The following is a 12765-nucleotide window of genomic DNA, read 5'->3' as shown; positions in this document are numbered from 1 at the left end:
AAGCCTGCCTCAAGAAAGAGACTATCCAGCACATGTAGAGCTTCTATCTAGATGGGGATGGAGCTCATAGTATTTTCTGTGACTTTTATATCTGTGAGCAGACTTGATGTTTAATACAAACAGCTTTCTTCAACACACTTACTCATAAGCAAGTACCATCTGCATCCCGTGTTTGCTGTTCATTATAAGCCAGGGGAAAGCAACAAGAACAAGAAGAAAAGAGCATGGTAATGCTTTCACCAAACAAGGGCATCTTACCATCTTGATTCACCTCCTGTGGGCAGCAGGCCAGGGAAAGGGTAGGAGGAGGATCTCTCAGACTCCAGGTATAGTTAATCCCAAAAAGCTGACCAGAAGATGGCGTGAGAGGAACAGTTTTCAAAGAAAATCACCAGCTGTGGCCTACTGACTGTAGCTGAGTCAGCCATAGCGGGACCCTGTCTCCCAGCCACTCAGTAGCTCCCAGGGGGCTGAAGCTGGCCTTGAAAGCAGGGGATGTGCCCGTTCAATGGGACACATGGGCAGATAGTGGATTTAGCTGGTTAATTAAAGGAATATTTTTGTTCTCCAAATCCAGTTTGCTCTGGAAATTTGACATGTTCTGAAAATCTGTAAAACATGAGTACAAAAAGGAAATAACATCTGAAAATCTTTTGGGGGAGGAAGGGAGAAAATAATTCTTACTATTCTTAAGACATCATGGTTGGTTCTCAGAAGGCTGTGCAAACACTACACTCTTTGGCAGCTATCTCCACACAAGAAGTCAGTGACAATCATGTAAACCTGGCACATTCTTATTAAATCACTGCAGTTACTATGGGTCGGTATTCATTCAGAGGAGACCGAAAATCTGGACCTTCAAAGATAATTCCTTATGAGTTGCTATGGAAGGGTTCTTTTCTTCTCCTTCTAAGCTCATGTGTTAGTTCAGGTAATACATCTTGAATCAAATTGAAACATAAAGTTCAAGCAAAGAGTACTATTTCTAGACAACTGCTTCTATTAATTTAAATCACACCAATTTTCCTGTTCAACATCTTGGGAAAACCACATGGTATTTCCAGTATGGGATTAAAGGTCCCTGATCATTTCACTCTACTTTAAAATCTACAAAATGCTTTATATTCTGAAAAAGCATCTAGAAATCTTTTTTTTCCTGAGGTTTATACAGCCTTCATCTGTTTGCCAATATTTGCTTTAGCTCAAACTTATGTGGACCAGGGAATTAATTTTGTGTGATAGCCACACAGAGTTCTGGTGAAGAGCTTTACCACCTGAGTGCAGCACAGGACACAGTTTGATGTACAGCTTCCAGTGCAGGTCCATTGGCAATGGTTACAATTTAATGTTGTAAAAGGAAAATACGTTCACATTAATGTTCCAAAGCTAATCTATTCCATTTGATTGAACTGCCACATTTTCACAGGGGAAAAAACTCACAGCTTGGAGAAGCAGTGACACTCAGTAAATATCCATTACTTCTTCCCTTTTAATTTTCCATTTATTTCACTTTTCCCAACCTATTTTCAACTAGGAATCTTGGAAACTGTTCAGATCTGTCCTGATCAACCCTATGTCCCTATCTTATATATGCCAATATATTAAATGCTCAAAATAAGAAGGGCTTTATAGGAATGCTCCACATTATCTGTTAGACTCGGATCTTCAATATCACCTACTTCAGGTAGTTACTCAACCTCCAGTGGCACTTCTACTCCTTCTGGGCCCTTTATCCATCCATAGAGATCCAAATGGCCTCAGTGTTAGTCATAGCCCAGTCTCTTGTACTCACTATCACTTGGTTGTGCACATGAACACTGGGGGCCATACAGGTGAAAGGGTGCCCAGCTCCATGGAGGAACAAGTCCAACAACCACTGGAAGCTCCGTCCTCTGCACTGGCTGCATTGGATCATTCTCAACCCATCTGACACTTTGGGATGATGTTTCCTGATTGCATGTCCTGGAAGGTCCTGCTCTGACTAACTTTGCGAGGGTAGATTTGGGGATCTTGGAAGATAGGCAGAGCCACTTATCTTCAGAATGAGATTATATGACAAGTAAGGCAGTGTTACAGACTATGTTTTCCTCTGTACATCAGATGTTGGCTTTGGAACCTGGGATCCATCTGTCACACTCATAATCAAGCCAACTGCTTGGCAAACTGCTGCAATGCTCTTCACATTTGTTTGATATTAACCTTCTACATTACTGATTTAGCTGTCAATTGACTACTGCCTCTTTTGCAGAATGTGGTAAGAAATGTTTGGAAAACACCCTACCAATGACCTAAGTGCGTACTATTCCAAATGTTTTTTGGCAGTACTGCCTTACATAAACAGCCTGCAAATATCCCTGTCTTCCTCCACAAGGAAACTCTTGTAACAGAGGTGTATTTGTAGCACAGGGCCCCTAAATGGCAGAGATGAGATGGGAGACTCATGCTAAAGACTTTTCAATCACACACTAGCAAACAGTTAAAAAAGAATCTCTCTGAACACACAGGGTAGGTAATCAGTGGGAGAAAAAAGCACATGATCTTCTGTGAGCTACAGAGGAGGAACAGAGACCAAGAAGACTGAAAACAGTCTCCAGCTAGGTTCTCTGGGGAGGTTCAAAACTCCATCCATATCAGCAGGCACCTAAGCACCTTTAAAACACAGGCTCAGAGTCTCTCAGTGGCTCACCATAATCAACCTGTGGTTCTTCTTGGCCAGTTCTTAGTCATGAGGTTTTTCCCTCTCTGGCTCCGATTTTGCTGCTCAGTGGTTAGCATTAATACTTCATAGCTGTGTTGGCCACCAGCCATTTCCCATGCTATCCGCTCCTGGCACTCTCCCCAATAAACCTTGAAAGTATCATAAGGCAGGGGTGGGACACAATCCTGCATAGCCTCAGCTGTGGTGTTTTTCTACTGTCCGCATAGAAAAAGCAGCAGGGACAGAGTTTCATGGTTTGCAAGGCTCACTAAAGCATGCAGCATGCCTCAGGGGGACAGCTGGCTATGTCTCCACCGATTTTTGCCCTTTGACAGCTCCGCTTCTGTAAGTCATATAGAGAAACAGCTGGCTGGGAGGCAGCTATGAATACTTGACAAGGGGAACAAACACCGAGGCATGCTGAATAGCACCTGCCCCTAAGAAGTTCAGAAAAACAGAAGTACATATGCACCCTCCAGCAGAGCAAACACAAGTTCCAGCGACCTGCGAACTAATACAATATATTGATGCTGCAGTGAAAATTCTCTAGTATAGCTGATAATCTCTTCAGCTTATTTGAGCATGAAGGCATTCAATTTCCTTACAAACAAGGTGATTTCAACTCCACCTATTCCCTGTATAGCACCTCTTTGCCACAAGAGTGCATCCTTGCAGTTTGCACTGGGCGCATCCCCTGTTACTGCAGTATCAAGGTAACAATACCTTAAATCCAAAGTTGTCTTGTGCCAACTGCCTTTATCACAGCCTTTGATAAGTACTTATTTGCAAATGCTTAGTTTGATATTAGATCTGGTTTATAGCATACCAAATCAATGGGATGGTAACAAAATGCCTTTTAACTAGATTTAAGATAGGTACTGTGTCTTAGTGCACTAACAAAACACTGCTGAATATCTGGAAAAACTGTCTCCAAAGCAATATTGTAGTTCTTTCTGGCCAACTTTCTTTGGTTTCCTTACCATAGTACCCTTTCCCCTATCATGCTAACAACAAAGGAAAAACCACCCTAGTAGTTTAACTCCTAATTCCTTACCAGGTGCTGGCTATGTCTTAGTCAATATTGTGAAAAAGTTATTTTGTAAATTATTCTTTTCAGCAGATGATCTCAAAGCATGTCCCTAGGGGTAGGAACCTAGGTGAATATAAATAACACAATATCTGAAGTATACACTTGTTATTATGCAAACTCTCATAAAACCAAGATTTTGAGCCTCTTGTGTAAAATGGGCAAAGAGGAAGCTGTTAGAAATAGAAACCTCCTCAGGTTCGCCTTTCTAAAAGAAGCTGTCCCATCCTTTTGTGGATTTTGCCTTTCCCAGCTGTGCTTGTTCACTCCTGCTCTTGCCCTGCATAGCTGAGTACAGAGTCAGGAACCTAAAGAGAATGATGACCTGTGTGTTTCCTACTGTGGTCAAAGAACACTCTTGCTGAGACCCTATCAATTAACAGGAGCAGCATGGCTAATCCCCAGACAGGCTATTTCATTGCCACAGGCATCTTTCTGGAACTTTAATGCTGCCTTCCCAGAAACCACTCCCTCTGGGAATAATCTTTTACTTTACAGAAGTAGATGCATCACTGCTGGTATTTCCACAATTTCTCAATCACTGCTACCCTTGAAAGAAGCCAGTATAAACCCCTAGTAATCCCATTTAAGACACAAAGGCTCTACAGATTATACACTTATTCCTGATAATTTTTCACGGGCTGACAAATGTTTGCACTGTTTTGATTTACAGCCACACTGCACTGTTAGACTATTTGTAAGGTCTGACTACCTGATACTTTGGGTGAGTGGTCTAGAAGATGTGCCAAAGAGACAGGGACCCAGACAGCTGGATCATTTTCCCAGTTTTGTCACACGCCCTGCATGTGGGACCTTGCACCAGCCACATGAGGTCAAGCAAGTCACACAGCCTGCTGGTGCCTCTGTTTCATTTTCACCTGTCATCTGTTTCATTTGTTTAGATTGCCAGCTCTGCAGAACAAGGGCTTCTTCTTACAATAAATACATTTGAGATCACAGGTGTGGTTTCTAGACACAACTGCAGAACAATAGAAAGCAAGAAAGCAGAGCTGAGCTATTCTGCAAGACTGTCCACAGCATTAGGCTGGTGAGGCCCAAGAAGTACTGTCAGAAGGACATGTCAAGGGCAGAATTCATGACAAGTAGGATTTCTTATCTGAATGTCTAAAAGCAAATGAGAGAGCACATTACAGTCATCAAATTCACTTGAGAAGAGGCAGACAACTAACATGTGACACACGCTGTTGTGGGTAAAGGACAGACAGTGTAGTCACTAAAATGATCTAACTAATAAATACTGGAGGCTGATCTAGGGAACAATCCAGTTTCCCAATGACCTCAAAGGATCTTTGTTTTCAATGTCTTAAAAAGGAAGGAAGGAAAATTTCTTGCAGAATAAAGGAGGATTAAACAGGGAGATAACTTATCAATGCCTTTGGTTAAGTGGATGTATGTCAGAGAAAAACATTTATTGTGATGAGGGGTGGTTATAGATATGGAGCAGTCTGGGATGTGAAAACAGAGGCAGGATGTTGGTGTGAAGTGGTACCATTCCTACTAGGAAGCAGACAATCAATAGCTTCTGGATAAAAAAGGAAAATAGGGCAACACAGAACAGCACTTTTAAAAAAACAATAAACCCCCCCCCTCTCATAGGCTGCAGAGGCCAATACTGGGAAATATGAATAAGAGTCTGATCCCAAAAGAGATACATATAAATATGTCCTAAATCTCACGCAAGTAGCTGATTAGTAACAGCCCTGGGCAGGCAAGGACTGGTCACCAGAAAAGAAAGTTAGACCTGAATATAAGGCTGGCCCTGGGATGGAGAAAACAGTACGGCAGCAAGCCTTAGGCAGGCCAGGAAAAGCCTAGGTGCAGTAGGTTTAATGAATTTTTGAACTGAACATCTCTGTTCAAAAACTATGAAACTGTGACCTTTTACTCATCAGCTGCCAGATTCTCCATCAGTGAATAGAGCCAGTGGAGGATGATGAGGTACTTAAAGTTTAGAGTAGTCTGATTATCAAAAGGAGGATTTAGTGCATCTCAGCAATTAAGATACAGCTGCTTCAGCTGTACCTGCCAGTTACTGGGTTTGGACTTTAAGGAACTTTCTTCCACTTTGAAAGCTTTCTGTACTAGAGAAGAAAAAAATATCTGCCAAGACCTCAGAGACCCTCCCACCATGGGTTCATTAAGTGCAGCCCTAAGACGTATTCAAGCAACACTCCTGGAACAAGGAGTGTGGTGTCTAGCATTTTTTTCCCTGAACATTTTTTGTCTCACTTGGGTTTATTCAGTCCTTGGTTCTTCTTCCTTCTCTATTTCTCTGTCCTCTTTTCTCCTGCCCTGTTCCACCATTCCCTTCTACAGTCTTAGCTATGGCATTACCGCAAAAAGGAGATATGTGATATGAATGTTAATCAACGTATGTCAATGACTCAGAAGTCATTAATATAACTAAGCCTAACCTCACTACACAGTGCTGTACAATGCTTGTTGAACAGCCACATACTCCTAAATGCTGCTTTTCTATTACACAGTAAAAGAACAGGCTACCTCCCAAATTTGGTGCTCTTTGCACTTTTACTGTTTCCTGCAGAATAAACTCAGAGAATTACTTATTTGCACAGCAACTTCAACAAGCTAGAAAAATGCCAAAGCACCTATAGAAGAAATAAAGTCATGCAGTTCTTTGACTGTTCTGAGTCTGGTCTATCAGTGCTATGACATTACAAATATTAGACTAACTTACTAGTCTTTACTTTTATCTCACATCACTAACAAATCTTACATATCTGAGGTCAAAGTTAATCCAGAACAACTTCTGGTTGTATGTCTGAATAAGCACTCTCAAAACAGAGAGGAAAGTTTCTGACAACACTAAAGTTGATCCCTTTGTTTTAAAGAAAACTTCCCTACTACAAGAAAATGCAAAGCAGCACAGTTATGTTCTCCCAGCATATTACCAGGCATTTCTTACCATCTCTTTTCAAGAATTTCAGGTGATAGGTCAAATCCTGCTTTCAGGCTTATATGATTAACTGCAGATCAAATTCATCACAGGTGAAAACACAGCTATGACAATCACGTCAGTGGGTCTGTGCTTAAATCTGTATTTATAAGTCCAAATATAGGTAAAATTGCTTACAAAATACTGCCTTAGCTTTCCTATACTTCTAATAAGCTGAAGTATAGGCTGCTAAGCTATTTTCCACAATGTCTGGCTAAATCACTTGTAAAGTAAATATATATTGCCCAGTCTACAGTGCTCTCCCTGTAGGAGAAAATGGCATCCAAACAAACAGGTTTCATCTTTCTCACTATCCTCTTCTCTGCTCCAGACAGATCTGGGAAGGGGTTGACCAATTCCACTCACCTTCTGCAATATTGCTCTATGGCTTGATGGTTGGTACTTGCATCAAAATCTCATTCAAGCCTCCTTCCAAGGAGCTGAGGACCTGCATTTGTTCACCATGCTCGTTTGTGAGCAAAGACAGACACCCAGAAACAGGCACGCAAAGGACACTGGTGCATGAGAGAGGAACCACTGCAACCTGTTCCTTGGTCTTGGCACCCTGCAACACCATTCTGTTGCTACAACAAAATTTGGTTTTATACACGCTGCTAAGAAGCTTTGAGCTGCCCCTAACACTGGACAGTGGAACTGGCACGGACTTTGACAGTGACATTACCAGTGGAAATGTCAGCTGGAAATGGCTCCTAGTTTTCTAAATGTCAGTGCTGGGGAAAGAAACTGAGGACTTCACTTTTGACTATTTGGGGCCTGGTCAAATGGACAGAATGAAGGGACAAAGCATCAGGTTTTTGCCAGTGCCACTACCAATCCACATGTAGCAGCTAGGTATGTGGGGCAGTGATTCAAGGGGCTTTCCCTCGGCAGAAAGGCTCTGTCCCAGCACTTTCCCGGGCTTTTGTGCATGGGGAAGCCCTTGGCGCCTGCTGGCAGAAGCTCTGAGAAACAGGTCTGGAGAGCTTCATGTCACCTTCCTGCTATCCTGGTTTCTAGGAGAGCCAAGGAAGACAAAAAACTTGTGGATTCAGGTCCTCTGTTGCCAAACAACATGGAAGGACAGAATTTGTCCTCCTTGCTCAGGCTACCTCTACCAGTAATTGCTGTTGGTATCTTTTATATCCAGGTGGATAAGGAGTGACCAGGCAGCAGTCAGAGCTCAAAACCTAGCTGTTTTTTTTCTTGCAATTCAGGTTTAAGAGACTGCCCAGTCCTCCTCTGGCCTCTACAGCAGGTGGTTGAAACAGACAGCAAGCAATGAGTCATACCACTAACAGCAGAAGAATTGTATTCATTATTTACCAGTCTCTGGGGTCTCTGCGCTGCTTGGAGACAGCCTGCATCTCCTATCAATCATTTAACACGTTCCAGTTCAGTGCAGTTACATACGGCTCAGAGCACGGATCTTGTCCGGAAGACTCTCTCACTTAGTGTTCTTTTTGTGCAGCCTCCTCCCAAGTTTCATGTACCTTCCCCAGCCTCATAACTTCTTGGCAGTGGTTCAGCTCTTTTTCACTTTAAAAATTAATTTCATGTTCACAAAAGGTGCCAGTCTGCCATCACTCAAAACTGCAGCCTGATGTTTGCCCACAGTGCAGGTACTGCCCAAGCAACAGGAGGGGCAGTGTTTTTACGAGGGGCAGTCTTTAGAGATCAGATAGTTACATTTATAAACTAATTCATTTCTCACCTTCTAGCTGAGAACATGCTAGGTCCAGCCATACAGAGTTGGACTAAATATTCCTCTGGCCCTGGTATCCTGCCTCTCACAGTGACTAAGCCAGATGCACAGGGAAGAAAGCAAGAGGGAAAGTACTAGCCCTAAGTACCCTTCTACAGATTGCAGCTCAGAGACTTCCTGGTTTCGAGGTATTTAGTGGTGCCTAGATGGTATGAATGTCTCTTCCACAAATTTGGTCATGGAAATCTTTGGTATCTGCAATCCTATGGCAGTAATTCCACAGCTTATCTACATGTTGCAATAACCCTCATATTCTTTTCCCTGTATTGAACCTCCCACATGCTGCTAGACCAGAGAAGACACTGATTCTTTTTGCCTCATCTGCCATTGACCTAACACAAGATACAAGACAAAATATAGCATCTCTGCAACTCTGCTTTACCTGGTACAGAACAGGAGTAAAAACAAGTAGGCTTCTCTAAGAGATGTCCAGACACCTCTGGATGAAGAGCTCTTTAACATGTACTGTTGCTGTGAGGTAGATGACGGTTATAGCCTAACAGATAAGCAACCACAAGGTCATTAAATGGTAACTTTCAGTCACAGCTAATCTGGAACAAATATAAAACACCCTTAGAAATAGGCCTAGAGCTCTTTTCTGATCCTCCGTATTGATCCAAGAGTAACTGCTAATGCAACAGCGCTACTGCACCACAATCCTCCCTCAGAGAAATAGCTAAAACCCCTCTTGTGTCCCCATTCAGAGTTTCTGGAGGGAGGGTGTACACTGAATATTTGCAGTGACAGTTTAGCAAGAAGTGCAAGGTGGAAAGGATTTAGAAATATTCAAAATTAAAGACAGCTGGAGAAAAATTTCTATTAAATGTTTTCCAAACACAAACAAGGTTCCCTATGACACGTTTTGAGTTTTCATTGCAAACCACAGCTGTTTAAAGCGAAATTGTAAACATGTGAGCTTTCAGAGTGTTTCCCTCCTCCATTTTTGACAGAAATAAGACTGCATTAATAAAAAGCACTTTTTTTTCTTAAAAAATTAAATAAATCTTTAGGAAACCCAATCTTTGCTGAAACAACTCAACCAACCCTTCTTAAAAACCTTTAACAAATGGAAATGCCAACAGGTGACAAGAAAGAGACAAATAAAAATTAAATTTTTGGCAGTAAGAAGACTTGGTGAGCTAAAAAGAATACAGAAAATGCATTACAGCAGAGAGAAAGAAATCAGAAGAACTTTTAAGGACAAAATCCTATAGGAGAATCAATGTCAGCCACCAGGTTTCAAAGGGACAGTTATGTGTCTGAGCAACTTGGCATTGATTTATGTGTACAAGTTAAGTAGCTGTTGCTCTTTCTCCTGATGCAATTCCAAATTGCTTAAGTTCACTGAAAAGATTATTGGTTGGGTTTTATCTAGCCAGATTGGAGGAAACTGACAGTGAGTATATTTATACTTCAGGGCTTTGGATGAAGCCAAAGTGCTTTAGTCTGTATGAGAACCAAGGAATACATATTTTGTAGATTATGATTTCTGAAGACTTGTCTCAAAAGAGACAAACATGGAATACTGTCATGGAATACTCAGTATTTCATGACCACAGCAAGCCTCAAAACCTGTTTCCTTAACTAATTTCTACAACAAAACACGCAATGCACTTCAGGCAATGCCATAGATTGGTATTCGCCTGGACTAAGTCTATTAACCCTGGCTTAAGCACTAGCAAGTGTTACTACTTCTGCCAATTTTCTATCCAAATACTTTAAAGAATTCTTGGGATCCTGGTCTATATCTTTTGGAATACCTTATGAAAAGATAACATTTTTCTGATAGCTCTGTCATATTTCTCCACACTACCAATCATGGCAGGAACTTTCAGTTCCTCCATGACTTTTTCTCCCAGAGTTTTTCACAACTTATTTATGCACAGCTATTCTTAAGTCAATGCATTCCTCATGATTACACAGGAGACAGACTGGCAAATATACTATATGAAGTAATCAGTTGCAGTAACTGTGCTCTTAATGTAACATGACAGCTCTTCACTCAGCGGCTTTGCGATAGAAGCCTTGGTATTTAGAACTGTTACTTTTATTTTTATTTTGAGCTTACACAGTAAGAGATTAAAACTGAATTGTCCTCAGGCAAAATGAACACAAAGTCTATGTGCAATTGTAGTGTATAAAACTCTGTGTGGCTCTGTTTTCCTCTGGGTGAACTGGGAATGACACCTACCTAGCCAATGGAGCCCAGCTTGGGCAAGATTAAATCTCTCATGATTTTACCTAACTTTAAGTTATAAAAATCCAGAGTACTCAGATGGCATCTTTGATACAGCATTCATGAGATACTAGTAAAGGAGCGTAAAATAGAATGGATTCATATTTAAGTCAGCTGTCAGACTGTTTGCTTGAGGTGACAGTAACTAGTGAGAAGTACTTTCCATATGCAGGTACTTTCTAGGAGCACCTAAATCACATTTCAGCTGTAGAAAAAAGGGGCTTGTTACACCTCAGTGATCCATGCATAAGAGACAATTTCCTGCTGTGCATCAGACCACCCTGGTCCGGATTCTGACGGAGGCAATAAAACCTCACTTCTACCCCCTTTCCTTCCCCTCAATAAACCACCTCTACTCTTAACAGTAAGAGCCAACATACCATATCTTCTTCAATGCTGTTAGCTGGGCTCATTATTCATACACATTAACTGTTTGTGAATTTCCTAGCATGAAGAAAACATGGGAATATAATTTACCTTAAGAAGCCCCTGGAACTTTTAATTTAGACTATCACCTCTATTTAGACTGTCACCTCATTACCAGATGTCTGATGGAAATACAATACAGCAGAGAGGAAACAGCCTAGGAGGTTCCTAGAGCGTGTGGCAGATAACTTCCTGACACAGCTGGTGAGTGAGCCAACTAGGCAAGGTGCCCTGCTGGACCTCTTGTTCACAAACAGAGAAGGACTTGTGAGCCATGTGATGGTTGGAGGCCGTCTTGGGCAGAGTGATCATGAAATGATAGAGTTTTTAATACATGGAGAAGCGGCGAGGAGGGTCAGCAAAACTGCCACCTTAGACTTCCGGAGGGCAGACTTCAGCCTGTTTAGGAGACTGGTCGAGAGAGTCCCCTGGGAGGCAGCCCTAAAGGGCAAAGGAGTCCAGGAAGGCTGGACATTCTTTAAGGAGGAAGTCCTAAAGGCACAAGAGCAGGCTGTCCCCAGGTGCCAAAAGACGAGCCGGTGGGGAAGAAGACCGGCCTGGCTGAATAGAGAGCTCTGGCTCGAACTCAGGAAAAAGAGGAGAGTCTATGACCTCTGGAAGAAGGGGCAGGCAACTCAGGAGGACTACAAAGATGTGGTGAGGTTATGCAGGGAGAAAATTAGAAGGGCCAAAGCCCAACCAGAACTTAATCTGGCTACTGCCATAAAAGACAATAAAAAGTGTTTCTATAAATACATTAGCAACAAAAGGAGGGCTAAGTAGAATCTCCATCCTTTATTGGACACAGGGGGAAACATAGTGATAAAAGATGAGGAAAAGGCTGAGGGACTTAATGCCTTCTTTGCCTCAGTCTTTAATAGTAAGACCACTTGTTCTCCAGGTACCCAGACCCCTCAGCTGGAAGACAGGAACAGGGAGCAGAATGGAAATGGTTAGCAACCTGCTCCACCACTTAGACACACACCAGTCTATGCGGCTGGATGGGATCCACACGAGGGTACTGAGGGAGCTGGTGGAAGCGCTCACCAAGCCACTTTCAGTCCTTTATCAGCAGTCTTGGCTAACCAGGGAGGTCCCAGGTGACTGGAGGTTAGCAAATGTGGCACCCATCTACAAGAAGGGCTGGAAGGAGGATCTGGGGAACTACAGGCCTGTCAGCCTGACCTTGGTACTGGAGGAGGTTATGGAGCAGATCATCCTGAGTGCCACCACCCAGCACATACAAAACAACCAGGTGATCAGGCCCAGTCAGCACAGGTTTATGAAAGGCAGGTCCTGCTTGACTAACCTGATCTCCTTCTACGACAAGGTGACCCGCTTAGTGGATGAGGGGAAGGCTGTGGATGTTGTCTACCTAGACTTTAGTAAAGCCTTTGACACCATTTTCCACAGCATTCTCCTGGAGAAACTGGCTGCTCATGGCTTGGACGGGTGTACTCTTCGCTGGGTAAAGAACTGGCTGGATGACTGGGGCCAAAGAGTTGTGGTGAATGGAGTTAAATCCAGCTGGCAGCTGGTCACAAGTGGTGTTCCCCAGGGCTCAGTTTTGGGGCCAGTT

The sequence above is a fragment of the Ciconia boyciana genome, chromosome 8 (genome assembly GCF_034638445.1).
Source record: "Ciconia boyciana chromosome 8, ASM3463844v1, whole genome shotgun sequence".
Taxonomy (NCBI): domain Eukaryota; kingdom Metazoa; phylum Chordata; class Aves; order Ciconiiformes; family Ciconiidae; genus Ciconia; species Ciconia boyciana.
The sequence above is the reverse complement of the archived record's forward strand: the minus strand, read 5'-3'. Positions refer to the sequence as shown.